This window comes from Anser brachyrhynchus (genome assembly GCF_964034855.1).
Source record: "Anser brachyrhynchus genome assembly, chromosome: Z".
Lineage (NCBI taxonomy): Eukaryota > Metazoa > Chordata > Aves > Anseriformes > Anatidae > Anser > Anser brachyrhynchus.
Window position 1 is genome coordinate 60997969 of NC_137697.1, and position 27195 is coordinate 61025163.

General features: G+C 43.0%; 1 long non-coding RNA gene across 1 annotated transcript; it reads right to left on the bottom strand.

Annotated features, from left to right (window-relative positions):
- Nucleotides 1–3095: 3095 nt before the first annotated feature.
- On the bottom strand, nucleotides 3096–27174 carry LOC308185502. Its single transcript, XR_013943422.1, has 3 exons — nucleotides 25614–27174; nucleotides 25117–25227; nucleotides 3096–5949 (listed from the first exon to the last, which is right to left on the bottom strand). It is a non-coding gene; the product is annotated as an uncharacterized lncRNA (long non-coding RNA).
- Between the last annotated feature and the right edge of the window lie 21 nt (nucleotides 27175–27195).

Below are 27195 nucleotides of genomic sequence, written 5' to 3' on the forward strand. Positions count from 1 at the left end.
AATGCTGCCAAGGTCATTGACATTTTTGTTTATCTGTTTCTTAAAGGGATATTACAAAGTTAAATATTGTGGGCCATGTCCTCCACTGCAGAAACTGCTGCAGATCCAGTGTAGCTACTGGAGGCACTTAACACCATCAAGGGTCTCACTCTAAGGAGTTTTGTATTTGCTTGCTTGGTTGTTTTATTTGTTTGTGTGTGTGTGTGTGTTACTGGTAAAATATTAGAGCTTTGTATCATCTCCAGTTTTCATAACCTTTTCAAGGTTGATTTCTATAAGTCCAGCTGTTGCGCTTTCTGGCTTTCATATATGTATTGTTATAATTGCAGGGTTGGAAACAGAATTAGTGAAATACACACACACAAAAAAAAAAAAACTTGCTTGAAACCAAAAACAGTGCAATGAAAGTGTTGTTTTATTGTCAAAAGCAACACTGGGCCACAATTTCTGCCACATTCTTTCTCCTTCCTCCTCCCATTTGTAATCTACTCTTGTTAAATGACTGCCGCTTTTTCTCCTTTTGCGTACCCCCTGAGACACAGCAACTGTCTAAAGCTTAAAGATAAAACCTAGCATTTGTTCACTGTTGACTTTATATAAGGCCTAAACACCCTACAGAATAAGCTGCACAAAACTATCTTCATTGCCTTCATAAAAAATATACAAACAAACAAAATTAGATTTTCAAAAAAAGCAGGGATTCTCACAGATTCAGATGGCTGGGGTTGTAAGAAGAGTATTATCTCTGACGAGAATTCTCTGCCCATACTGTTGGTCTCTATTCGTACACCTGAACTTTAAGCTCAGCACGGCAAGTTTTCCCTCTGCTCCGACCAGGACATATAGGGATCTGTTCCTCAGTTAGCAGTCTCTGATGATAGTGCTGTGCTGACATTAGTAAAATATTAAATGCCTATTGATAAGGAGTAACCTCCTGTGCAGTTGTCTGCCTGACTAAATCCATGAAGCTTGAAGCCATCTGTGTGCATCACAAGTTCTCTGGAAGCACCATCCACCAAAGTATCATGGGGGAACCATGTGCAGTGCAACTACCGAGAGTTTTATTTACAGTCATGATTAATATTACTAGCAGGTCCACAGAGTAAAATTGATTATACTCACTATCTTTGCGTTATTTATTCTCCAGAATGCAGAATGATAGCTCCTGACAATACTACACAGGAAAACCTTTCTGTAGGCTATCATTGCCACATCATATTCTCATCAAGAACAGGGTTCAGTTTTCCTCAACCACATAAAGACAGTCAGTCAGAAGACACAGTCATTTTATGCCTGACTTCACTATTGCTTAATAAAACATTTTCCTGTTTTGGAAAACACTTGGATATTCAAAGTTCAATGTGAGAACCTAGTGGTTCCTTCAAGTAGCCTCACTCTCAAATACAGCTTAAGGGAAAAGTATACTGAATGTCTAATAATGAGCAAATTTAAAAAACAGCAACTAATCACATGGGAAACCACATATTTCTCTGCATGTTGTTTTGTAGGCAAGATTTTTTGCTACAGAACAATTATTATACCAAAATGTTCATTATTAAGAGGGAGATGTCTTTTATGGCTAAACATTCTCCTTAACAAAATTACACATTATACACAAAATACAAACTTGATCAGACAGCTCTGTAGACAAACTGAATATCTCTGAAAACATTCAATAAAGTCTTCTCCAGATTTATTAGGGGATCATGTCCAATAGCGGTCAATTTTTGCTGTTCCCCTCAGAAACCGCTTACTGCAAGTTTTACTGTATTTCTTCCCCTCCTGGTATTGACTTATAATAAAAGGAAAACATTTTTCCCTGTTTAGAGCATTTTCCAAAATTACATCAGTATCCATCCACTTCAAACAATTTCTAAAAATGGCCTTGTCCAGCTGGGTAAACAAAAAGATTTTACATATATTTCATTGAGCATTTATTTATTTGGTGAGAGATTAAGGCAACACTTCTTGCCAAAAACCATGAGTACTCAGATGAAGAATTATTTACATTTTTAAACTGACATCTAGGTGCAGAATGTCTATCACGGCAGAAATAAAGAAAAACATAATGAATTTGCAACCTCACATGAAGACAGGGCATTAGTATGCAACATCATTTAATTAACTTGTACAGGAGCCCTAAGGCAACGTAACTCTGAAATGTTAAATACTGATAGGACAGAAAGATAAACTGTTCATGCTGATACACCTGTCACAGTGAGAAAGACGAGAGGTGTAATATATCTTATCTTGCTCAATTTTTCAACAGATTGAACTCAGATCTTTACCAAAGTTGATTAACAGATTTGATTAACTCAGTGCACAACTATTCCCAAACACGTAGCAACACAGCCAGCCAGCCTAGTGCCTCCTAAGAGAAAATTATTTTCATAACCAGCAGTTGAGGGTATGAACTTTGTGTACACAAAGAATAAAGCTTTAAACATAGACTCTGTGACTTTTTTTTTTTAATTAAAAACATAAAATCCTACATATCAAATCCAATATGAACTGCTGCTTTTTCTTTGGTGCTTTAAGTAGATTTTGTTTAAAGCTACACTGGATTTTGACTGACTTCATTTAGCAGCTGAGGAATTGTAACCCTGCTCCTGAGGAGATGGGACTGAAGTGGCAGGGTGGGCATAGGAAGAGTGCCTTTGTTTATGGATTACTCTCAACTGTTCAAGCTCCTTATCTTTTTTTTTTCTTTAGCAGACATAAAGACAGATAAGTTGACAAAACAGAGGAAAGGCCTCATTTGAATTGTTACATAGACCTGAAATCCTCATCAAACCAAATCCAGTTTTCACTTATATTATTCTGATCTCAGCGGAGTCAAATTTTCTTGCAATGTTCTGGTATTCACTAGGGAAAATTGACAAGAATGGAAACCTTCCTGAACTGATTTTTAAAGGCACTGACAAGGGATAGGTATTCAAGGATCATCTCCTCCAAACTCAAGAGAGGTACATTCCAATCAGTAGGAAATCAGGCAAAAATGTCAGGAGCTCCTAGCCAAACTTAAACACAAAAGTGGAGCATACAGAGGGTGGAAGTAAGGATGCATGACCTGGAAAGAAAACAGAGACATTGTCCAAGCATCCAGCAATGAAATTAGGAAAGCTAAACGACCAAATGGAATTGAATCTGATCCGAAGCACAAGAAGGTCTTCTGTAAGCACATAGGTGAAAAAAGGAAAATTAGGGAAAATGTGAGTCCACTGCTGAATGAAATGGGAGACCTGATTACAAAGGGAAAAGGATGAGATACTGAATGCCTTCCTTGCTTCAGTCTTTGGCAGAAAAGCTGAGCTTCAGGAATCCCAGGCCCCAGAGACCAGAGGGAAAGGCTGGAGGAAGGATGATACACCTTTAGTAGAAGAGGATCAGGTCAGGGAATGCTTAAGCAAACTGGACATATATATGTCCATGGATCTTACTGGAATGCATGCATGAGTGCTGAGGGAGCTGGTGGATGTCACTGCATAACCTGTTGATAATACTTGATCAATCATGGTAACTGGGAACAGGACCTGAAGACTGGAGCAAAACAAATGTCAGTGCTATCTTCAGGAAAGGCAAGAAGGACAGAATTATAGGCCAGTCAGCCTTGCTGTGATCTTTGGGAAGGTGATGGAGCAGCTGATCCTGGAAACCATTTCCAGGCACACGAAGGGCAAGAAAATCACCAGGAGTAGTCAGTAGGGAAGTCATGCTCAATCAACTTCTTGAGCTTCTGTGATGAAATGACCAAGCTAATGGATAGGGAAGAACAGTGGATATTACCAACCTGATCTTCAGTAAGTATCTTTGACACTGTCCCCCATGATCTTCATAGACAAGCTGTTGATTTACGGGCTGCATGGGCAAACAGTGAGGTGAGTTAATGACTGAGTGGATGAGCCCAGAAGGTGGTGTTCAGTGGTGGAAAATCTAGATTGAGCTAGTAACTAGTGGCAAACCCCATGGGACAGTCAAGGTTGAACATGAGCCAGCAATGTGCCCTTGTGAGTTGCCACAAACAAAGGTAATGGTAGTCTAGGCTGCATTAAGCAAAGTATCAAAGGTGGGCTGAAGGTGATCTTTCTCTATGCAGCACTGGTGAGGCCACACCTGAAGTACTGTGTCCAATTCTGACCCCTGCCCCAGTACAAGAGAGACATGGACATCCCGGGGAGAGTCCAGGAGAAGGGCCATGAATACATTGAAGGGACTGGAGCATCTCTTCTGTGAGGAAAGGCTGAGAGCAGGGGCTGTTCAGCCTGGAGAAGTGCAGGCACAGGGGGATCTTACTGAATGCACACCTAAAGGGAGGGTGCAAAGATGATAGAGCCAGGCTCTTGTCAGTAGTGCCCAGTGCCAGGACAAGAGGCAGTGGGCACAAACTGGAACACCAGAGGTTGCCTCTGAACATCAGGAAGCACTTCTTTGCTGTGCAGGTGCTGGTGCACTGGCACAGGCTGCCCATTGAGGCTCTGGAGTCTCAGTGGGCAGTGTCCTCAGAAATCTCCAAAAGCCACCTGGATGTGGTCCTGGGCACCCTGCTTTGGGTGGCCCTGCTGGAGCAGGAGCAGGACCTGGTGCCTCCAGTGGTCCCTGCCAGCCTCAGCCCTTCTGTGACCATGTGCTCGCTGCTGCCAGAGTTATCCTGACTGCAGTGTCTCACCACAGAAACTCTACGGAGTGCAGTTGTTGCAAGCTGCAGTAGTTATTCATTACATAAGGTATTAATTAAGCTTATGTCTTTCCTTATGTCAAGGTTTCACTTTTTCCCCATGACATATGTTAAACTTTCAGAAAGACTGGAGACTCTGCAGCTGATCCACAAGCATATGGCATGGGAGTTCTTGGTCTTGTCCCTGTATGGTCTCACTGTGTGATCTTTACAGGCAAGGGCCGTTCCTCTTCTAATGACAACTGAGGCCTCTGCATGTCACCATAACACAGTAAAATGTTGTAATGTTGTGGTGGGTTAGCCTTGGCTAACAGCCAAACTCCCACCCAGCTGCTCCCTCACCCTCCTCTGTGGGACTGGGAAAGGAAAGAGGTTGAGAAAGGTCATGGGTTGAGATTAAGACAGGGAGATTGCTTACCAGTTGCTGCCATTGGCAAAACAGGCTTCACTTGGAGAAAGTGTATTTTATTGCCAATTAAAATAGATTCAAATGGTGAGAAGCAAAGACAATCATTAAATCTACCTTTCCTACCTGCTTTCTCAGGCCTGCTCCTGAATCCTCCATCCAACCGTGAGCACAGAGGGATGGAGGCTGGGGTTTAACAGCCAGTGCTTGGGGGTTTCTCTCTGCCGCTCCTTCTCCTAGCTCTCTGCCCATGCTCCAGTGTGGATCCTCCACTGGTTACAGGGAGTATCTGCTCTACCATGGAGCAACTCCCCCTCTTCCTCTGACCTTGGTGTCTCCTCTGATGTTTATCCCTCCTTTTGTTCCCTCCTTCTCTCTCTCTGTCTTTTCTTGCCCTTTCTTAAACACATTTTCTGCAAGGTGCCCTCAGCATAGCAAAATTCTTTGCTCACCCTGCTCAAAATTCCCTCTCTCACCTTCCAGAAAACATTATGCAAACTCATGGACTGAACCAGGTGTGAGGATTAAGCAGAAAGGAAATGGAAAGAAAACAAATACTGCATTTACAGCAGTTTAATCATCTAAACAAATGAGGCTGCAACTAGATGTGTGCACATACGCTCGTGTGCACTAGTGTGCTTAGACGGTGGGAGCGTGAGGAGAAGGAGCAAGGGTAGCCTGGGGACTCGCAGACTCCTGATGATGCAAAGCAGTACAACCAGCCTCAGATGTGATTCTTATTTATGGCAGAAGATACTGTACGCATTGGTGAGGGGTCAGCGAGGCTGGCGCGGTGTTCAGCTTCCTGCCATTAGCCCGTCACTCTGTACGAAGAAGGTCCCTCCATCTCTCTGCTGAGGTGACAAATCTGGAAGAAATGCAGAGGTAAAATTAAAAGGATGAAGAGAGTTGTACTGCATTTCAGGTGTGGAAGGCGATTAATTTATGGTACTGGGTCTTGGCTGAAGAAAGCAGTTGGTTGTGGACACTGATAGTTAAAGCTATTTGATTCAATCTGTGTTATAACGCATCACAGAAAAATCAGCATCTGTTTGAGATTACACGTATAACGAGCGTTTTAAAGAGAGGAATTCTGAAGGCAGCTATGGAAACTATGGACTTTAAAAGAAGTTCTGAACTTCTGGGACTAGTAATCCTTCCTGCAGTAGCCCCTTAAGGCTTCACGGCCAGGGCTTTGCACAAAATATGAGCAATAAAATGCAGAGTATCACATGGGCAAGGAAACACAAAATTCTGCTGTTGGGAAACTTGTGGAAGTTGAAAACTATATGTGTGATACCATCGTGGCTGCAATGAACCCTGAGTTATGGTGAAATAAACAGAGAAATGTTTTCACATATAATTGCTTTTTTGAAGCACATTAATGTTTTCACAAGAAGAGGTTTCCTGTCCTCATCTATTTGATTATAGGAGGTATTTATTTTTCCTAACCTCCTTTTTTCTTGCCTCTTCAGAACTTGGTTATTTCTCAAAACAGGACTAGAGTTAAAATTACCGATAGGAGGAAGTTAGAAAAAAAATATTTTTGAAAGAGGAAAAGAGAATATTTTTAGCCAATAGTTTCAAGAGTGGTGCTGCACTGCAGGAGAAACTTGTCTGATAGTTTCATCCTGACCCATGGCTTATACTGGGTCACTCAATATATATATGAAATGAAACCTCTCCTGTTTTTAGTACTTATTGGCACACAAAAAGAGAGGCAGTATATCAAGTACAAACGATGTTCATTACAAACTATGTTCATTCATTTTTAGAGACTGGCTGCAGGTCAGGACAAGCGCAAATTAGCTAAGCAATGAGAGGATACCTGCGTTGCACAGGGTCTATGAATTCTTCAGCTAGAGGAAAAGACAGTTTATATGGCTATCATCCTTTCACCTTTCATAGCAGTTTAGTTACAGTTTTTTTGTTTTGTGAGAAAATTTATAATGATAACAATTATTAAAATACAGTGACAATTCTTTAGATCAGGGATTTTTGTGCCTTCAGCTCTCTGAAACCAAACAGAAAGGATATATAAATGAATACAAGTAATAGAACAGTTAAGAACTAATTTTACTCAGTGTGGTGGGTTTATCTGGCAAGGTTTTGGTAGCAAGGGGGGCTGCAGAGGTGGCCTCTAAGAGACAGCCCCAGCTGCTCCAAGAGGGACCAGCCGCTGGCCAGAGCTGAGCCATGAGTGACAAAGGGCGGGTCTCTGGGAGAGCAGAGTTAAGGAAGGGAAAGAAGTGCTGGGCTACAGCAGCTGGGAGAGAGGGGTGAGAGCCAGCCCTGCAGCCCCCAAGGGCAGTGCAGCAGGAGGGCAGGAGGTGCTCCAGGCACGCAGCAGCAGTTCCCCTGCGGCCTGTGGAGAGGCCCCTGGTGGAGCAGGCTGTCCCCCTGCAGCCCATGGGTCCCACACGGAGCAGATCTCCACGCTGCAGCCCGTGGAGGAGCCCCCGGTGGAGCAGGTGGATGTGGCCTGGAGGAGGCTGCGGCCCATGGAGAGCCCCCGCAGGAGCAGGCCCCGGGCCGGAGCTGCAGCCCGTGGAGAGGAGCCCACGCAGGAGCAGGGGGTCTGGGGGGAGCTGCCGCCCACCCGGGGGGGACCCGTGCCGGAGCAGTTTGCTCCTGGGGGATGGATGGACCCCGTGCTACGGAGCCATGTGGGAGCAGTTCTTGAAGAGCTGCTGCCTGTGGGAAGCCCCCTCAGGCTCAGTTCGGGAAGGACGGCATCCCGTGGGAGGGACCCCACATGGAGCAGGGGCAGAGAGATGACAAGACAGCCTTCTGGAGTATCATCCATTCCTTTCATTTCTATGTCACTACTAGTTACTGGCTTACAAAGAGGTGTCCTGTGTCTGATCCCCACTCTCTTAGCATGCTTATTCAACCAATTTGCAACCCACTTAATGGTAAATCAAGGTGAAAAAAATTAAAGAAAAAACACACATCAAAACACCATCCCAACCCAACAGTATTTGTAATATGTGGGGCAAAGTGCTACAGGCCCTGTTGGGGCAGATGGCCCATGGTGACATCACTGAGCGATGGGCTGTGACCTCGCAGCCCTCGCTGCTTATCTTGGGGCGCCAGCAGAGGCCACGTCAGCCTAGCTCGTGGCTTGACTCCTGCTGAGCGCTTGTGCGAGGCTTGGAGCACCGAGCGAGGATTTGGTAGAGCCGTGCTGTGGGGCCGCCGGCAGCTGTTCTCAGTGCCCGTCCCCACAGTCATTGCCTGTGTTTCCCCGGCCCTGCCTGTCTCAGGCAGCCGGGGCCCCGCGGGACGCGCTCGCAGCAGCACAGGTGAGCTGTGTGGGGACACGTGCCCTGGGGCAGCCCACAGGGGGCACGGGAAGGCCAGACATGGGTTTGGGGGGGTTCCTGCAGAAGTGCCAGGGGGGCATTGCCTCTGCTCACCCTGGCACAATGAGTGACCTTGGCCTCTCTCCCTTGTGCAGATTCAGACATCCTTTGGCAGCTGCAGCGCCAGGGTAGGGGAGCAGCTTCTTCAACTCAGCTCTCCCCAGCCCACTGTAGAGCCCGGTGGCCATGGATGTGCCATCGGACTGGACCTGCCCAGCCTGTGGGGAAGGTCAGGACGATATTGCCTACATGACCCCCTGTCTCCACCGGCTGTGCTATGGCTGCGCCCTGCGGTGGGCAATGAAGAATCCATCGTGCCCCTTCTGCAGGGAGACAATCAAGACCATCAAGTACTCGGTGAGGTCAGACGACGATTACCTGGAGTGTGCTGCCCCAGAGCCTGCCGAGCACTTGGCTGAGGACCAGCAGGAGGAGCAGGAGGCTGTGGAGCCAGTGCCCAGGGCTCCTGACCTCAGCTTCCCACCTGAGGTCTGGGCAGCCTTCTTCCGGGAGCACCCAGAAAACGTCGAGCCCCTTCTTGCGTGGCTGCAGCAGGAGCTGGAGACCATCTCCGGCTCCGAGTGGTGGGAGGTGGCTGCGGGCCTGAGCACGGTGATCGGCTACCTGTGCGTCTACGGGCTCGACGAGGAGGGCTTGGTGCGGGCGCTGCAGCCTTGCCTGAAAAACCAGACCCTGCCTTTCGTGGTGCGGCTCATCACTGCTGCTGTGGAGCTGTGCAGCACACAGATCCGCCGGCAGCGTGACCGCCAGGACGCCCACGCTGCAGGGGGCCAGGAGGACAGCCCCGCGGCCGCCCACAGCCACGCCACCTCTCCAGGGGGGACTCGTGCCCCTGCCACCACAGAAGAGGAGGAGGCACCTGAGGAGCCAGGGCAGGCGGCAGCAGGTCCCTCTGCCCAGGGCAGGGACTGCTTGCCTGGGGTGCGCCGGCGCGCCCCGAAGAGGAGGGCCAGCAGCAGCCTCCAGGACTCTCCCCAGCCCCGCAAGAGGCCGCCCCGACGGCGGCGCTAGGCGGGCACCCCTCGGCTGGCAGCATCACATCTGAAAATAAAAAGATGTTACTGAAAGAGTCTCTGTATTATTGACGTGCAGACATTGCTGCTGTCCGTACCCATGTTGGTTTCACAGAATCACAGAACTGTAGGGGTTGGAAGGGACGTCAAGAGGTCATCGGGTCCAACCCCCCTGCCAAAGCACGTTCCCTAGCGCAGTCTGCCCAGGTAGGCATCCAGACGGGCCTTGAATATCTCCATAGAAGGAGACTCCACAACCTCCCTGGGCAGCCTGTTCCAGTGCTCCGTCACCCTCACCGTGAAGAAGTTCTTTCTCATGTTGGTGCGGATCTTCCTGGGCTCCATTTTGTGGCCATTGCCCCTTGTCCTGTCCCCACAAAACGCTGAAGAGGTCGGCCGTATCCCGTTGTCTCCCACACTTCGTGTATTTATAAACATTGATAAGATCCCCCCTCAGTCTTCTTTCCTCAAGGCTGAACAGGCCCAGGTCTCTCAGCCTTTTCTCACAGGGCAAATGTTCCAGGCCCCGTATGATCTTTTTGTCCCTACGCTGGACTCTCTCCAGGAGATCCCTGTCTTTTTTGTACTGGAGATCCCGGAACTGGACACAGTACTCCAGGTGAGGCCTGACCAGGGCAGAGTAGAGGGGGAAGATCACCTCCCTTGACCTGCTTAGCCACGCTTCTTTTAATGCACGCCAGGATCCCTTTGGCCTTCTTGGCCACCAGGTGCTGCAGCCCATGGAGAGGAGCCCACGCAGGAGCAGGGGGTCTGGGGGGAGCTGCCACCCACCCGGGGGGGACCCGTGCTGGAGCAGTTTGCTCCTGGGGGATGGATGGACCCCGTGCTACGGAGCCATGTAGGAGCTGTTCTTGAAGAGCTGCTGCCTGTGGGCAGCCCCCGCAGGCTCAGTTCGGGAAGGACGGCATCCCGTGGGAGGGACCCCATGTGGAGCAGGGGCAGGGAGTGACCTTGAGGAGTGGCGGAGACAAAGCATCAGGGACTGACTGCAGCTCCCATTCCCTGTTCTCCTGCACCATTGAGGTGAGGAGGTGCAAGGAGGTGAATAAGAGGGGAAGGTGTTTCCATTTTTTTTCTAGTTCTCACTGCCCTACATTGTCATCAGTTGCCAACAAATTAATTTAATCTTTCCCATGCTGAGTCTGCCTTGCCCACGATGGAAATTCGTGAGTGATATCCCTGTCCTTAATTCAACCCATGAGATTTTTTTTTTCCATCATATTTTCTTCCACTGCTGTTGAGGAGGGGTAGTGAGAGAGCAGTGTGGTGGGCACCCAGAAGCCAGCCAAGGCCAACCCAGCACACCCAGCAACTTAAATACTGTCTATTGCATTGAACAATTTATTCACTTGCCTTAGGCATAATGCATATTGTCATAGCACCTATGCTAGCACTTATCATCTACTTTTAATGAAAGCTGATCACTTCAGCTGTTCCAGTTTTCTTGTCTCTGTATTTGTTGTCCCAGTATTCAAGAAAATAAGTGAAACTTCGCCATAGATATATGGCATTACTCCCTGTAATGAGACTGAATGAGACTGGATGAGACTGAACCACAACAGTTATGCTAGTACAAGACCACATAGTCCAGCATTTCTTGTTTCATGTGGCTTATTGGAGTTTCCCCTTTGAAGTTTCACCCTTGTGGATCTAGCTAAAATAAGTCTGTTTTGCATTGCAAATAATATCTCAATTTTGCTTCAAGTATAAACTGATTAAAATATATTCAGTACTTGGAAATAATGTTCTTCCCCTATAAAACTGGGCAATCATCAGAGTTAGTGCTTTACTTAGTATGCTGGAAGTGGCCCATACTGGTTAAATATCTAGAATGGGAGGGTAATCAGCTGCAACACCTTTCATTGTCAAACTGTGGGGAGTATCTGCAGGGTAGTATAAAGCAATTTAATAATCATGTCCATTTAGTTGGGACAAAGTGTATTTGATAGGATGACTTAACAGCAATGAACATTTGGAATGAGTTATTCAAGATCAGAGTGAGATATTCAGAAGAGGAGCCAGAAGAAAGAGAACTGAAGAAATGAAATAGAGTATGCAACACATTATGAACTAAAAGTGATGAACAGTTCAGGGAAAACTTTTGTTTGTCATAACTACAGTTGAGCCAGGAACATAGAATCATTCTGAGAAATCACAGAGCATCAGGTTGCCAGGAGCTACAAAAAAAAACCTTAAGTATCATTAACAGGTATAATTACAGCATTATAGAGAGTTGTGTCTGGTTTTGACTATTTAAAAACTTTATTTTGGGGCCAGAGACATTTCAGGATGAAATTTGTTGACGATTGAAAATACTCTTCTGCTAAGTTATTAACTTGAATAGAATAAGTAAAAAATAAGGAAAATAAGGAAATATTCTAAGTAACTAAGTTCTAAGGAAAATAAGTTCTAAGTAGTTCTTGCACCTGTCAATATGATGCAAATATAAAGGGGAATTTACATGACCGTAGTTGTTACCCATCCATATTATAACTTGGCTTTTTTGCCAAGGCTAGCATCATTTCTTTAATGATTAATTCTAAGTATAGTATGTTCGTGTAACATTCTGTACCTTGAGCAACACATGCAATTACTACCTTTGTGCTGGATGACCAGGTTAGCTAGCAGGGACTCAAAATAAAGCTGTCACCCAGTGAGTTATTATCACCATATAGTTCAGTACTTTATAGCACTACTTTCAGAGTCAGAGAGCCACATGATCTGACTATATATGATCTAACTTCTGGATTACATTCAAGATGTTGCTTTTCACCTATTAACTCATTTATTTTCTCCAAGCTGGTCTTCCCCATACCTCACCGTCCTTTCCCAGGGCTAAAAGGAGAAAGGGCAGGTGACTACCTTATCAAAGAATAAATGGAAAAATGACAATGATAAAAGACAGTTTAGCTTATAAACTTCATACACAGTAGAAGCAAAATGAGAAATAGATGTGAAACCACACAAATTAATTGGGAGGTGAATTCAAGCTGGTTTCACTGAGGAATATTATCATCTTGATACAAATTAAAAATACACAGTGGCCCTCAGTAGCAAGACTACTACGCGAACATGGAGATTTTCTAAAGGAAAGAAGAAATGATGCTTACCTTTCTAACAGTTGACCATAAACCATCATCTCTTCTTAAAAACCATGACGTTTTTCATGGATTTTGGAATACTTGGCCTGTTCTGAATAGTGTGTACAAATAGATAAAGAATAATCTAACTGTATCTATTTCTGGAACATCTCCTTATTTTCAGTTGAAGCCTCAAGAATCTCTCACCTTGAACTTAAATATTTACATGCCTTATATACTCACTACCTGACACATGGTCTAACCTCTTTTATAATCTGGTTGAAGATCTGCCTAGCATAGCATATGAAGCCTAGCAACTAGGTGTATGTTACTTAGTATATTAACAATAAATTTATTCCTCTAGCCATAAGGACAACCAGAAGCCCTACCTCCTTTTAGTGCTACTATGTTACATAAAAGCCAGATTCCAGGATGTGGACATTTCCACTAAGACCTACCAGAATGCCTGCTAAATCTGGCAGACAGATTATTTTGAGAGTGCTATGAAGTTGAAGGAAGTTATTTTAGACAAATTCTTTAGTCTAAACATTCAGTTTAAGTCTCATCCCATCACAAGTTAAAGACTTCTCTTATGCCTGGGAGGTCCCTGAACCACCAACATTCCTCCTGGACAATTTGGGATCTGAATGGAATTATCTTCAAATGGAGAAGACTAATAAATAACATAGCTAACGGATAAGTAGAGTTTCAAGAATGTCCCAATATACTGCTTTTCAGGACAACACTGTGTCTGGCATGATTGCAAGAGTCTAAGGACTTTTGAGGTCCAAAACCATGCTTAAATACTTGTAGACCTTCATGTACTTGTACAGATGGATTAACTGGTGATGTGGTAAAAAGGAAAAAGAAAAAAGTGACACATGGAATCAGATTTTGCATTAGAAAACACAAAGACTTGCACTACAAGCAGGAAAATCTGGGGTGATTCTGTACTATGCCTCAGATTGCCTTTGCTGATTCTGATCTTTGTTGACTTCTGCATGACTTGGACTGTCCTGAAAACTTAATTGCAGCACAACCTGAAGTCTTTACAGCACTCTGTGTCATGATGCTGCCTGTGAGTTGCACCTCCAGGCCTACTGCTGATGTGGTCCTGCGAAGGTGTCCTTGCAAGATCCTGGCTGGATGGCTGGCCCTCACGCTTCCTTGGCTGGCAGTATCTTTCCCTTGGTGTCAGTCTTCAGAGACTCTTTTACTGCTCCAGCATTCTCATCTCACAGAAACACAGGAGAGTAGGTCAGAGAATATAATTAAGTACTATTATTAAAAATAATTCTTATATTTTCTACATACATATACATACGTGTATGCGTGAATATATACAAAATACATATATGTGTAAAATATCCAGATTACAGTATCTGTTCACAGTACAGATGTAAACAAACACCTGATATGTCCAACATAGACTTACCAATAAGAGTCTTCAGGGTTCCAACCTGTTTTCCTTCAAATTTACAAGCACAGGATACAAGCATAGATACCATGCTCCCACACAAGACCATTTACATGGTGTCGGACTTGTTGGTACTTCTTTTATCAGTGTATTTTCCATCCTGTGCCATTAAAGCTGAGGCTTAAATTTTCTCATTCTTTTGGAAAACAAACACAGGTCCTGGGGTTCCTAATTCAAAACCCTTTCCCACATATGCCACCTGCACAATGTATGCTGCCTCTGACAGCATCCAGCCCTGGCTAGGGACAGCTTGAGAGGCACATACAAACAGGCTGTGTTGAGGGTGATCTATCTTGGAAATACATTCCCACATTCACATATGAGTTGTCTTTTCTTACACATTACAGTTAGCTTGGATCCCATCAGAGCAGATGTTGACCTGGGTTTATTCTTCTCCAGTCTCTAATGCCTATCAGTGTTAATTTCCATTTTAGCCTGACCTAAACAATGGTGTATCAGTACTAAGCTTTGATACCTCATCATTTGCACCTAAATCCTGCTTTATTTAATTTAAACAGAACAAGTCTCAGTACAGAGCTGTTCACTGGAGGAACAATAAACACCTCCTTCCCTTTTACGGGATAACTGCCTCATACGTTTCATGAAGAAACATACTTCTGCCCTCGGATATCCCTACCTGTAACAATCAATTATCTGACAATGGCTTCCTTTTCTTGTAAGTATTTAATGCAGGATCTTATCAAAACTCTTTTTTAAAATTTCAATGGGTAAATGCCTGGATTGCTCTGAGTGGCAGACAAACAGTGCAGCAGCACTGGGAGCAAACAGAGCTCACCAGCTCTGACTTGAGTGCTGCTTTGTAGCTCGTTTCCAGTACACTGATGAGAGAGGTGGTTTGTACCACCTGAAAAAAACGTGTTCATAACCAACACATTGGACTGGAAAAAAAAATCTGTCGGGGGAATGCGTAACGTTCTTAGGAGACCTGCTTCTGGTATTTTAAACCCCCAAAATTACCAGACAAAGCCAGGAGAGGGCAATGAGCACACAGAATATTGTTGGTAGCTAGAAAGGCCCGAGTTCCTGAATGGTATCATATTTTCCTCTTTTTAATGAAGGGGTCTTTTAATGAAGGAGTTATGTGCTCCACCAACAGCTCTGAAAAAGCTGCATTTCTGAGGTTAAGTATTATTACATCGCACACAATAGGTCTAAGGGTCTCTAAAAGCAAAGCAAAGGTTTCCACACCAATCCTGCTAAAATAAAAAAACAATTCAGAACTGCTGCCGAGAGTTTCCTCTTGGGCTAAATGGAAGAATGTGTTTAACTGGACAAATTCCCAGAATTAATGCCACAGAAATTTGCATTAAAAAACCAAACAACAACAAAAGCACAACAACAATCAGCATTTAGAAGTGGAAAAACCATTGCAAAGATCTGTTCTAAGAAATTGCTTTCACAACAGTCGTGCTATGAACGCACTCTGAGTTGCTTCTTTCCTGAAGCATATTATTTTTAAGAGGTTTATTTAGTGCATTTTGGTCTCTTTCAGAATGTTTAACTTTTGTTGAACTCTGGGAAAAAATCACTCTGCTCATTAACAAAACGAGGACAGCTTTTGTTAGGCTTTCCCAGAAAGAAAGCTCACTGTTATATGGGTTGCTGTTAGGTCCAGTGCAGACATAAACAACAATAAATTGTCCTACTGGATTGAAGCATATAATTTTCTTAGCTTTTTTATTTTTTTTCTTTTAGCAGGAAACTCCTTTTAAAAAGACAGAGTAACTTCAAAGATACTGTAGTAAAAAAAAAAAAAAAAAAAAAAAGTTGCTTTGGCTGAAATAAAAATAACCTTTTCCAAAAGCAAATGAATAAGGTACATCATTATTCACAGGTGTAAACAAGTGCAGAGGTTTAGACTGGAGCTTTTTATAGCTGAACTGGAAATACATTCCATCAAAAAATTCTTCAGAAGCTTGAGTCCTGATTTTTTTTCTATTTTTCAACTTTAATAGTCTAGGTGGCATGTGTTGGACTCTGGTTTTGACCTAAAGGTATTGGTTTAACATTTTATAGCATAATATTTAAAGTCCCAAGGAATTCAGAATACTTTCAGTATCCACGGGAGCAAACAAACACATATTGCCTGCATACCTAATAGTCTAGTGGTTTACCATAGTGAGAAACTGCCCACCACATTTTATGGTTTAACCTCAGTGCTTAGTTTTTTATGGGTTCAAATGAGTTGAGTTTGTTTTTCTCAAGGATATCACTATCTCACACTTGACATATGCACTCTTTTCCCTGCATGGACCATATTTCCCAAATAATGTATTTTAAAGAGCTGTATAGTTATGAAAACATGATTTCATGTGGTATGAATAACAACACATCCATTTTCTGTCACAGAAAAATACTGAACTGTCTTATGTTCTTAAACAAAACAACCTTTTTTGTTTATAAATATATTATTGCTGTAATAAGGGTGCTGCCACAGGGAGGAGGGTACAGGTAAAGGCAAATTAATTGTAATTGCATTTTAAAACCTAAAGGGAGAAAAGACGCTCTCCAGACACTATATATCCACCAATGATTCACAAGATCAGGAATGAGTGTTTCAGCAGGATTGTTTTCTTTGCAGCCTTCTCAGAAGAAACAAGCCTAAGGAAAGATTTGATCACATGGAGGTGCACCGGCAAGTCTGGAGTGCATGGGACTTGCTGAGTGTGGTGAGACAGACTGAGGCAGGACTGGCTGGAATGGAAATTTCCGTAATGGAAATTTGTCCTTTGTTTCTGGCCTCAGTTTGATATCTTTTAACCCCTAAGAAAGTAATCTGGTCTGTTTCTTCAGATACAGGATATGGTTTCCCTGAGGTATTTTAAGCTTGGGCAGAAATTGTAAATTGTGATGTAGGACTGAGTACGTAGAGCTCTGTGTTCCTCCGTACCAGGCTTTTTTCTGAGCAGTCCTTCTACCCGGCGTGCCCTCTCACCAGAATGTAGACCTTAGATCAGGAAAACAGCACAAATTTTTTAGAAAGTGCAACTCCACTGATATAATTCAATCTGAGAACATACATTTTGACTGGTTAAGAAAACTGTTTTTTTTTTCAAGCTGTGTAATATTCTTTCTGATTGTAGGATTTAGAAATCAAAAACAGTTAATGTAAGAGAAGACTTAGCAATTTGTCCTAACTGACCAACTTGTTGGATGGCCTCATGAGCAGATGTGGGGTGAGGCTCTCCTCAGGTGCTTGGGTATCAGCACTTGCTGGTCTAGGAAACGATTCTGGGGGGTAAGTGGCTCTCTGCTCACCCCCACCAGTGGCTTTCACAGCCCTGCAGCACTCCAGTGGTTGGAATGAGGAATGCAGAGTTAGAGAAATACATTTCCTGCACACCACATGCCACATCCAACACTGCTCCTTTACAGCAACATACTGAACACATGTTCACACTTGCGTTAGCAGGTGCTTTCTTGCTGTGGATGCTGTCTTGAAGACGACTACCTCAGTAGAGGTGTTCAATTTAGATTATAAATAAGGCACAGCTTTGTTTTGTTTTGAAGTGAAGGGAAAAAAACTATTGCATCAGCTGACTTTGGGATGTGGTGTGCTCTCTATCATTTGAAATCTTTAATCCAAAACTGTCTTTCTAAAAAAGATACCTTAGCTCAGCTACTAATTATGATCTTTATGCAGAAATTACTGGGTAAAATTCTATGGCCTGTGTTATACGGAAGATTAGACTACATAGGTCCTTTTTGGCTTTAAAATTTTGCAAATCCAAATTCCAGTCCAAATTCTAACACATGTAATCTTCCCTATAGCTTTCCCCAGAGGTTTCTATAAAAGAATATTCCATTTACTGCCTGTCCAGCACTGCTCAGTAACACTGCTTCAGCAGAGTTGACATGCTCTTCCTTGCTGGTGTGCTAAGAACAGTGATAGAAGAGTTTACTGTAATGTGCTTTTGAATCTTCCATGATGTAATGCATACTACTTGTTAAATCTTACTCTTTGGGAAATAGTAACCTGTTAGGACAGTACAGTGAAGATGTAAAGGTGCGTGGTAGCTTAGGACAGTACCTTTCCGTTGTTAATTAGCTCAGACAATTTATATTATGCTCTGCTCCTGCTTGCCAGCATGTTACTATTTAAAATTTAATAACCTAAAGTTTTACAACAGTAGAGTGGTGTTGAAAATCATTATAATTTTAATGCAAATTAAAATGCAAAGCCAGAGCTACAATTAAAAATGTAGCAAATATAGTATCTAGATGAAGTTATATTCTTTAAAAAACACATCACAGGACATATACAGATGTTAAATGCTTTACTGTCAAGTGCAAAGTCCAACCTTAGTATAACTCAGCTAATGTCCATGACAGTCATCCACTACAAATGAGTGCTGTCCATAAAACTTTAAAGAGGAATCCAGACACACTGGATTCCTTGCATGCCTGTAGGGGAAACACCTGCTTCTGGAACCAGACATTCGGTAAGTTTCATCATCCTCAGCAGCATCCTTCCTCCTTACACTTGCCAAAATTCAGGCTCTCTTTTCTTAAAGGGTCATTTCTGTTGATATGATTCCTCAGGAAGCCCCGCGGGAGTTCCTAATAGGCTCTGCTCTTTATTCCTCATTAGGACCAAGACAGTAAGGTAATGCCACCACATCAAGACCTTCTTATTCCTTATTGATTTTCTAGCCTCCTCCATGAAGCTTGGTTCCAGTGGAGCAGTCACAATGACCTTCCACGAGGAAAAGCAGAACATCTAGGGGCTGTCATGCCTCACTACAGTCCTATCTGATCACAGCACCAGAAGGTGTAATCTGGTGTACTTGGGTTGGTGAGACACCCCATTCTGCAGAACAGCTACCCCTGTTGAGATCCCCACAAAAAAGCATGGATGATGACAGAAATATAAAATGTCCTAAAGCTGAGGAGTGTATGTATTTGTTTGTGGTGTGTATAGATCAAAGAGTTTGGCTTTGCTCAAGCTATGCAGGGACATGTTACTTGTATTTAGGTATAATATAATATGTAGATAGATACATATGGGAAATTTTATTAAACAAGAACAGGTTAAGAATGTAAATAGCACAGTGAAACTAGACTAAAAGAAAGCCTGCTGTGGGTTCACCTGCAGATTTACCAGGGAAGACAAGTTAAGGGGTTAAATCCCATTCGACCCCATCTCATGTCCTCATCCTGCTCCCATGCCACCAGACAACTCATACAAACCCAGTCACTCTGTGAAACCACAGCTTTTCCCTAGTGCCTCTGAAGGTAAGGAAAAGTCAGTGCTGCACAGGAGTCAAGACTGTTTGTCGTGGCCTCTCCCCCGTCCCATCTCCTATCCCCTTGTAGACCCTCATGGCAGCATCACCTCATTCCCCGACCTGATGTAGACACAGCCCGGGCATGTGTCACAGGGGACAACACACATCAGCTGGAGAGTTGTGGAAAAGGCTCCACTCACACAAATAAAAGTAGCAGCCACCTTTGCCACTACAGTATTCAACTGAAATTAGCACTAAAAAGTGTATAAATTTCCAAAAATGTATCTACTTCCATGGACATTTCTGTTTGGTTATATGACATCAGACGCTGGGATAATTTTGAATATTTCTAATTGACACACACGCAGTGCAGTTTCAACCAATTACTGTGTTAGGCTTCAAATCAGATAAATAAACCCAACAAAACCAACCTGGCATACCACCATGACAATTTCTGTGCTGATCTTTAATTAGTACCTGCTTGAGTCTGTTCGCTTTGAAGAGAAAACAGCATTTACCACCAACTTTTGCATCAACTCATTAAAGCTGAACAAGCACTACATTAAGTATATCTCTTTTTAACTACTATTAATTGGTAAAGTAAATATCACAGTCATTGCTCTTATATAGCTTCTACATCTTTTTACAAACATTCCTTTCAATCTGACTGCATGACTTAATGTTTTATTTCAAATAATTTCTTCAATCATCTAAGCAATGAAAAGACCTCAGGTAAAATGTGATAATTACCTGTGGATGAAAATAGGATTTAGATCAGGAATGTGTTTCCAAAGGAATCCACTATACTGCTACAGAGCAGAATAGTAAAAGAGTTCATAATATTGGTATGTAAGACAAAATATTATGATGAAAATTAGACCAAATGGAAAACCACCATGGGTGTTTTATTTGAGTCAGAATTGCTGAGTGTCAACTTTGCTCAATAATACACACAGCTGCGTGAGGGCTTTCACATGTTCTAAATGTCGCATCTGTTCAATGCAGTATTCTGTATTCAGTGCTGCTACTCATATTGCAGCAGTGGCCAAAAGTAACAGTCAGACTCAGTGCCCTACTGTGAGTATCACTGAGCCTACACATAGGATGCTGTAGTCCCTGCCCTGGACAGCTTGCAATCTGCCTAGAGAAAGGATACAACAATTGGAAAAAACAAGAGAGTAGTAAGGAGGAAAGCTAATGAGACCACAATCATGCACGTGGGTAGGACAAGAGTATGAGCAACAAATAACTTCTCAATAGGTCTAGTGTTCTCTTCATCTTACGAGGAAAGTAAATAAATAGTCAGCTCTTCACAAGACTCATTCAGTTAGACATTGTTTGTTTCAATCTTCCTAGAATAGTTATAGCTAGTTATGAAATGCTCAGCAACCAAGAAATGCTGGCCAGTCCAGACCATCAGTTTAGGCAAACTGGGACATTTCTTCTGTTGTTTGTAGGCTGCCTTGTTCCAGGAGTGGATATCCACACACTTTGCAACACATCTGTTTACTTAATCCACACAGAAACTTCTTTTATGAAGACATACAGATAAACCATCCTACACATAACTGTCTTACATTCAAAATAAAAATAATATGTCTGATAACATCAAACATTTGCTTGCCAATAAATACCAAGCTAGGAGCCAAGACTGAGTTGAAAATGTGACATTATTTTAGATGTATCTTGCCCCCCATAAGACACATTTACATTTTGACAATAACATCAGATACAACAAAAGGCTGCTGGAGGCAGCCAGTAGAGATTAATTGCTGACAGATGACTGAACTACACTGTTATTTTATGTGAACTTGGCTACTGTAATGTAACTCAGAAGCCTGAACCTGTATCTCTATCAGAAGAAGACCCCTTGTTGGGTAAGTCTCTGAGGCCTACTTGGAGTAGGTCTCCATGTTCCATACCAATTATTTCTATTCCCCCCTCATTTCTATTTGAATACAAACTGCAAACTGTTTTTTCTAGTATCCTTGATACATCTAGGACCCTTATATCTAATGTAAAGGTAACATTCTCTTTGATGCCTTAATGGTATATTTTAGTTGTGTATTGGATACAAATTCCTCAGTGAAAACAAGGTATCAGACAATTCACACCTTAGTTGCAGGGCTTCTGGAGTTCCTGCGCCAATTCTTCACTACTGGCTTTGTTGTACCACCTCTAATGGCATTCTTGTTTGCATTATGAATGCCATTATAGATTGCTATTTTGATTGAGCCTCTGTATGCACCTTCTTGGTGTAAGAGATGGTTTTCTTACACCAGTTATGAAAATCCACCTTGACAGCTGAAGGTGGGCTCTTCTCTTATCTTTTTTGAGCAGATACTGAAGTCCTACAGAGAAAACTACCTGTCTCTTCGACAACCATGCTAATTCAGGGGTGATTAGGAAGACAAAGGTGCTATATACTAGGCAGAAAAGAGCCATCAGATCCTGGTATATAGAACAGTTAGGAATTATTTCTACTTGCAGACCAAGCAAGTTAGTTGTTATAATGAATTAGATACAACAAATCTGGAACTCCTCTGTGCTATTTTTACAAAGTTAGATTTGTTTTAGACATATCACTGCCACACTGTCTAAATATTTTTGATGAGATGAACAGTAATATAATGTTCCAAAATTTCTGCAGGCATGTTCTGCTTTCACATGATGTTGGATTTCACAAGGACTTTGCCCCACTGAAGAGGAAAGAAAAATGTCTGATTTGAGATGTCATCCATTCCTCTGCCTTCATACAAAGTGTTCTTAATCTCAGAACAGTCTGGTGAATGCATTAATGTGAACTAATTGTTTTCTCAACTCTCCCTTAGCTTGGATTTACTAGCTTTTTGTTTTGTTTTGTTTTTAATTGCCTTTGTGCAAAATGTCCACATGCAAAAGGCAAGACTCATTCTGGAGCTGGGCCACAAAGCAGACATGATGTGTATAGAATGATGTGTGATGTGTTTAGCCAGACATTTGCTTTTTCTGAATTTATTTAAGCTTTTAAGGTTTGTCATGATGTCCTCTTTTGAGGATTGAAAAGCTTCAATAAAATTCGGCAGTTGTTGAGGACATGCTCTGCTTGTGAAGACAATCCAGGACTGAATTTCCTCACAACAACAAGAAAAAATACTGTTTACACATGCACTGTTCAAATCTACTTTAATTAACCTTGATGAATGAAACTAACTTGTACCTGTTACATGCTTTAATGCACAGGTAATGGGCTCTTTGGTCTGAACGTCCTGGATTACTATTCCTTTCTGCGTGCCATCAGATAATTTACTGAAATCGAAATGAACATACCCAGTTATATCTTTCGATGGTAAATTTTGCCTACTACTGCAATGAATACTTCAAAGACAATAGTTAGTGAAACTTTCATCACAGATGCTGACATGTATGAAAGGGAATAACTTCAGTGAATTTTCAATTCTTTGTCTGAATTTGCAGTAGCTGTCATTTATTTAGTTCACTTTTTTAGAAATCTCACTTCTTATCAAAATCTTTGTGAGACTCCTTAGTTTGCAGATAGAAAACAATAATCAGAGATGAAATATACTACAGATTCAGAGCAGAAAGCTTTTAAATTTGTTTAATTTTCACCATGCTCTTTTTGTATTCAGGTTCAGGTAAGAAGCCATGTAACTAGATGTTGTGAAACCATTCATATTCAGCTCTACCGACACGTCGACAGTCTAAACTTTAAAAATACTTCTATTAAAACTTCACTGCAAATCCCTAATTAGACAAAAAGTCCACTGATGTCAAAAGGCTTTTGTCTTCAAGCTCCCACACCAGAATAAACCAACACTTGCCTCATCTCTGGTAATTGCTTTTCTTATCAGTGCTGTCTGATCCTGCAGAAATTTACAAGTGTGTTTAATTTTATTCACCAGAGATAGGTATGTGCAATTCAGCAGGTCTACCCACAGTGCGTAAAACCAAGTAACTCTAAACTAGATTTGTAAAATAAACTATTAGATAGTGGCCAGGTGATGTTCTGACTGCTAATTTTGAATTCAAGAGATCATCTACTAATTAAATTTTAAACTATTTCTTTGTTCAGCAAATCGATAGGTTCAATAACATAAGAAAAATCTATGCATTCCCTTATAAATTCAGAGCAGAAAAAAATCTGAAAGTTTACTTTTGCATTTTACATGTGTTGATAGGAAGCTGCTTGATGAGAGACTTCAAAATCAGACCTACAAACAGTAGCTAAATTTAACTAGAAAATTAACTTTTGTAAAAACAAATTTTTATAGAGTCTTGTCCAAAACCTACTCATGTCAGAAAAAGCCTATGATCTTGGTCTCTAATTAAGTTGGTTTGCTAAAAAAAAACAAAAACTCATTACAGACAACAAATACTTAGTGTCCTTACCTTCTAGTGAAGTTAATGTACTGTAAAGAATATCTTAACATATTAATTCAAGCTATTAAGGATAATTCATTACAACTAGGAACCTTTTCATCCATTGTACTGACAATGAGTTTCTAAATAAACATATGTCAACCTGCTGTAGACTGGGCTTCAGAAAAATCTACATACAGTGTTCTGCTGTGCAACAAAATCACCCAAATTTGAATATTTGAATGTAAAAACAGTCAGTTATGAAAAATACAATCAGTAAGATCTGTAAAGCAAAAGCATTAAGAATCTATTTGCAATGCATTGTTTATGCACGCAGAAAAATCACAGAAAGTACTTTGCCTACTCATGCATAACTCACAGATGAGTAAACCAATTTTTTTCTCAAACACAGAAAGCTGAAACCAGCCACGACTCATCAAGCTTTTTGTCATAGTGACTCCTCAGCAACCAACCCTTCAATCTCAAACAAATAAATATCAGCTTCAAAGAAATAGAGTTAACACATATTAAGTGTTAACATATAATGTTAACATATAAAAACACATAATAACACATAGTTAACACATATTACAGTCTTTTGTTAAGATTTTATAAAATTGTTTATATTTCTTTTTTCATGTATATGCCTCTAGGTAAGATCCCAAATTAACACTAAACCAGGCCACAAATTAGCCATCCCATAACAATAGAGTTGATAATGTTCTTAGAAATATTAAAGCTAACAAATAATGGGATTGTTGTAAACGGGCTATACATGCAAAATAACTTCTCGTCTTCTACAGTATCAGAGTGCTTTCATCAACACATTAAACAAGAGTAAAGACTAGCTTAAAGAACCTTAAAATGTCTTTCTTGGAACACGTACTAGGACATGACAAATTCAAACAGTTTTTTTAATTATTATTATTATTATTTTGTTGATTTTTTTTAAAATACAGGTTAGTTTTTACTCTTTTTGAGATTTACCACTGCTGTTCAGTAGTGTTGGACATATAAGGGGAGCTCCAAATGTTACATAGGCCATTAAAAATATTTTTCCATTTCTAACCCTTCAGTGCAACAATTTGCCAAATAATTTTAACTATAAAATACCTCCCAATCTCAGGTTCTGAGAAATTACTGGGATTACACAGTAATACCAGCTTCAATTACTGTAATTTTCTGGGGAGGGAAAATTCAATATCTAAATTGATAAAGACTATGTATTTCTGCGTGTGGCAGAAATCAAAGTTCTGAGTGCGACACACACACAGGCAGCTCAGTCCTTCTAGCCAAAAAAGAAAGAGGTAGACGAATACTCAGATCTCTAAGAGAACTGCAAACCAGTGTCAAAATTGATCTTTACAAAGAAGCTGTGTTAAACTCACGAGGAAGCTTGATAACAGAGTACTCACTGATTTTTAGGGCACCTTTAAAGCAATCACATTACCTGGCTTGCTTATGAGACTTTCAAGAGATTTTCACCACCGTATGTCTTTCTGCTCACAGTAGCTGGTGGGCTTTTTGATGGCCTCCACAGACCAAGGTATATTTAGGCAACCTGTGAGGAGAAGACAGTTGCTGAACAGGGTATAAGCATCTAACAAATGAAGGTTGTGATGCTCTAGGGATGCTGCTAGTGCTTTTTGTGATTTATGAAACCTAAATTCATGAACAAATAAAGGTTGTTCTGTGGAAAAAATGGCAAACAATGTGAATAGGTGATAAATAGGCAGGGCAGGCTCAACTACGCTTTCTCCAGCTTCAAAAAATAATAGTTACTTAATGAGGCAAAGCAAAAACCAAAAACTGAAGACCAAAAACAAACCAAAAAACATATGGCTAGAATCCCACTGTATGGAAAGATTTTCTAACGTCACACATTGGGAGACAACCTGCTGCTTGTAACACTAGTAAGATTTAGAGGAAGATTAGAAAGACAGAAACCTCATTTCTTCAGCGTTGTATTTTCCCTGTCTTCAGCCTTTCCGTTTTACTCAGTCTTAGTCACTGATTGTTCCCGGCAAAACTTTAAATGGAGAAGAATATTTTCAAAGCCACGATGGGAATGATCTGAGGGGACAAATGGTCCACAAACGTGATGAGTAAGGAGACCCAACCCCACAGCGGGCTGCCAGGGACAGGATCTGTCAGGGGCCCTGGTCTGGTGGGTGCTCCCCACCAGCCTGCTGCTGGCTGGCAGGGACAATCAGCACCCACATTGGCTGCTGGGGTGCTCCAGGCAAGAAGACTTTGCTCTCCGTGATGAAAACCACCCAGTGCTCCCCGGTGTCCTCCAGACGGGGAGTTTTTACACTTGACCACTGATTCCCAGGGATTTTGGCCCTTGAGGTGATGCGGGTGGATGTGGCGTGTCAGTGCCTAGGGCCTCACACTCTCCTGCAGCACAAGGCCCTGAGATCAGCCACAGTGGTGGGCCTGAAGGGACACTGGGGTGACTGGGGTGACACTGGGGTGACCACAACACCTGGGCAGGCACCGGGCTCATCAGGGGCCATGGAGAGCTGCCAGGTCAGGCCCCAGTGGTATCAGTGTTGGGTGCTTCACCGTCGCAGGCCCTCACAGCCACAGCACAGTGCCCTATTTTGCAGGACTTTGAGCACAGCCTGCAAACCACTGGAGGCAACACTCAAACAAACCACCATGGACCATAGCACAAGAGGAGGGCCTGGAGGTCACCTCAGCGCAGCGGCCATGAGGAGCACACCCAGCCCAGGCTGGGGGATCACTGTGTGTGGTGGTCGTGGCGGGGGACATGTCCAAAGCACCGAGCTGCCAGTGCGGGACCAGTGGTGGTGCTGATGGTGGTGGTAGTGGTGGTGGTAGTGGTGGGGGACACATGGCAGCACCGAGATGTCGGTGTGGGACTGACTCGTGGCGGTGGTGATGGCGGTAATGGCGGTGATGGTGAATGTGGCCGCCACCCCTCCGCCGCTCTGTCTGACTCTCAGCCGGCAGCCCTCGGCAAAGGCAGCGCGGGATCCGGGCCCGATGCCCCGAGCCGAGGCCCCGCTGCCGCCCCGGGTCTGGCCGCAGGGGTCCCGGTGCCGGTCCCGGCCGTGCGGGTTTCGGCTCTCGGCGAGCAGCCGCCAGCGCGCTCTTCGTGTGACTCACACTTAGGCAGCGCTCGATCCTCAAGGGGCTGCTCGTTTGATGAAGGTTTTCTCCTAATTAACAGCTCGTTAAGGGACTCCGCTACCCGGCCCTGACACGGAGGTCTCCCCCCCCCCCCCCCCCCCGCCCCAGCCACTGCCCGGCCGGGGCGATGTGCCGGCCGCCCAGCGCATTTTCCAGAACCGTGTTTCACCTCTCGCTAGCGGCCCCTTCCCCCTCGCCGCCACCCCGTTTCGAGTCTCTCCAGCGCTGATGAGCTAATAGCATTTTTCCTTTGCATACTTTGGCGCTGCCCCACGGCATAACTCTGGCGCGGCCCCGCCGCCTGGCAGCCTACGTGTGTCTGAGCGCGATCGCCCGCCGCGGGTCCGGCCCGCCTCGGCTCGGCTCGGTT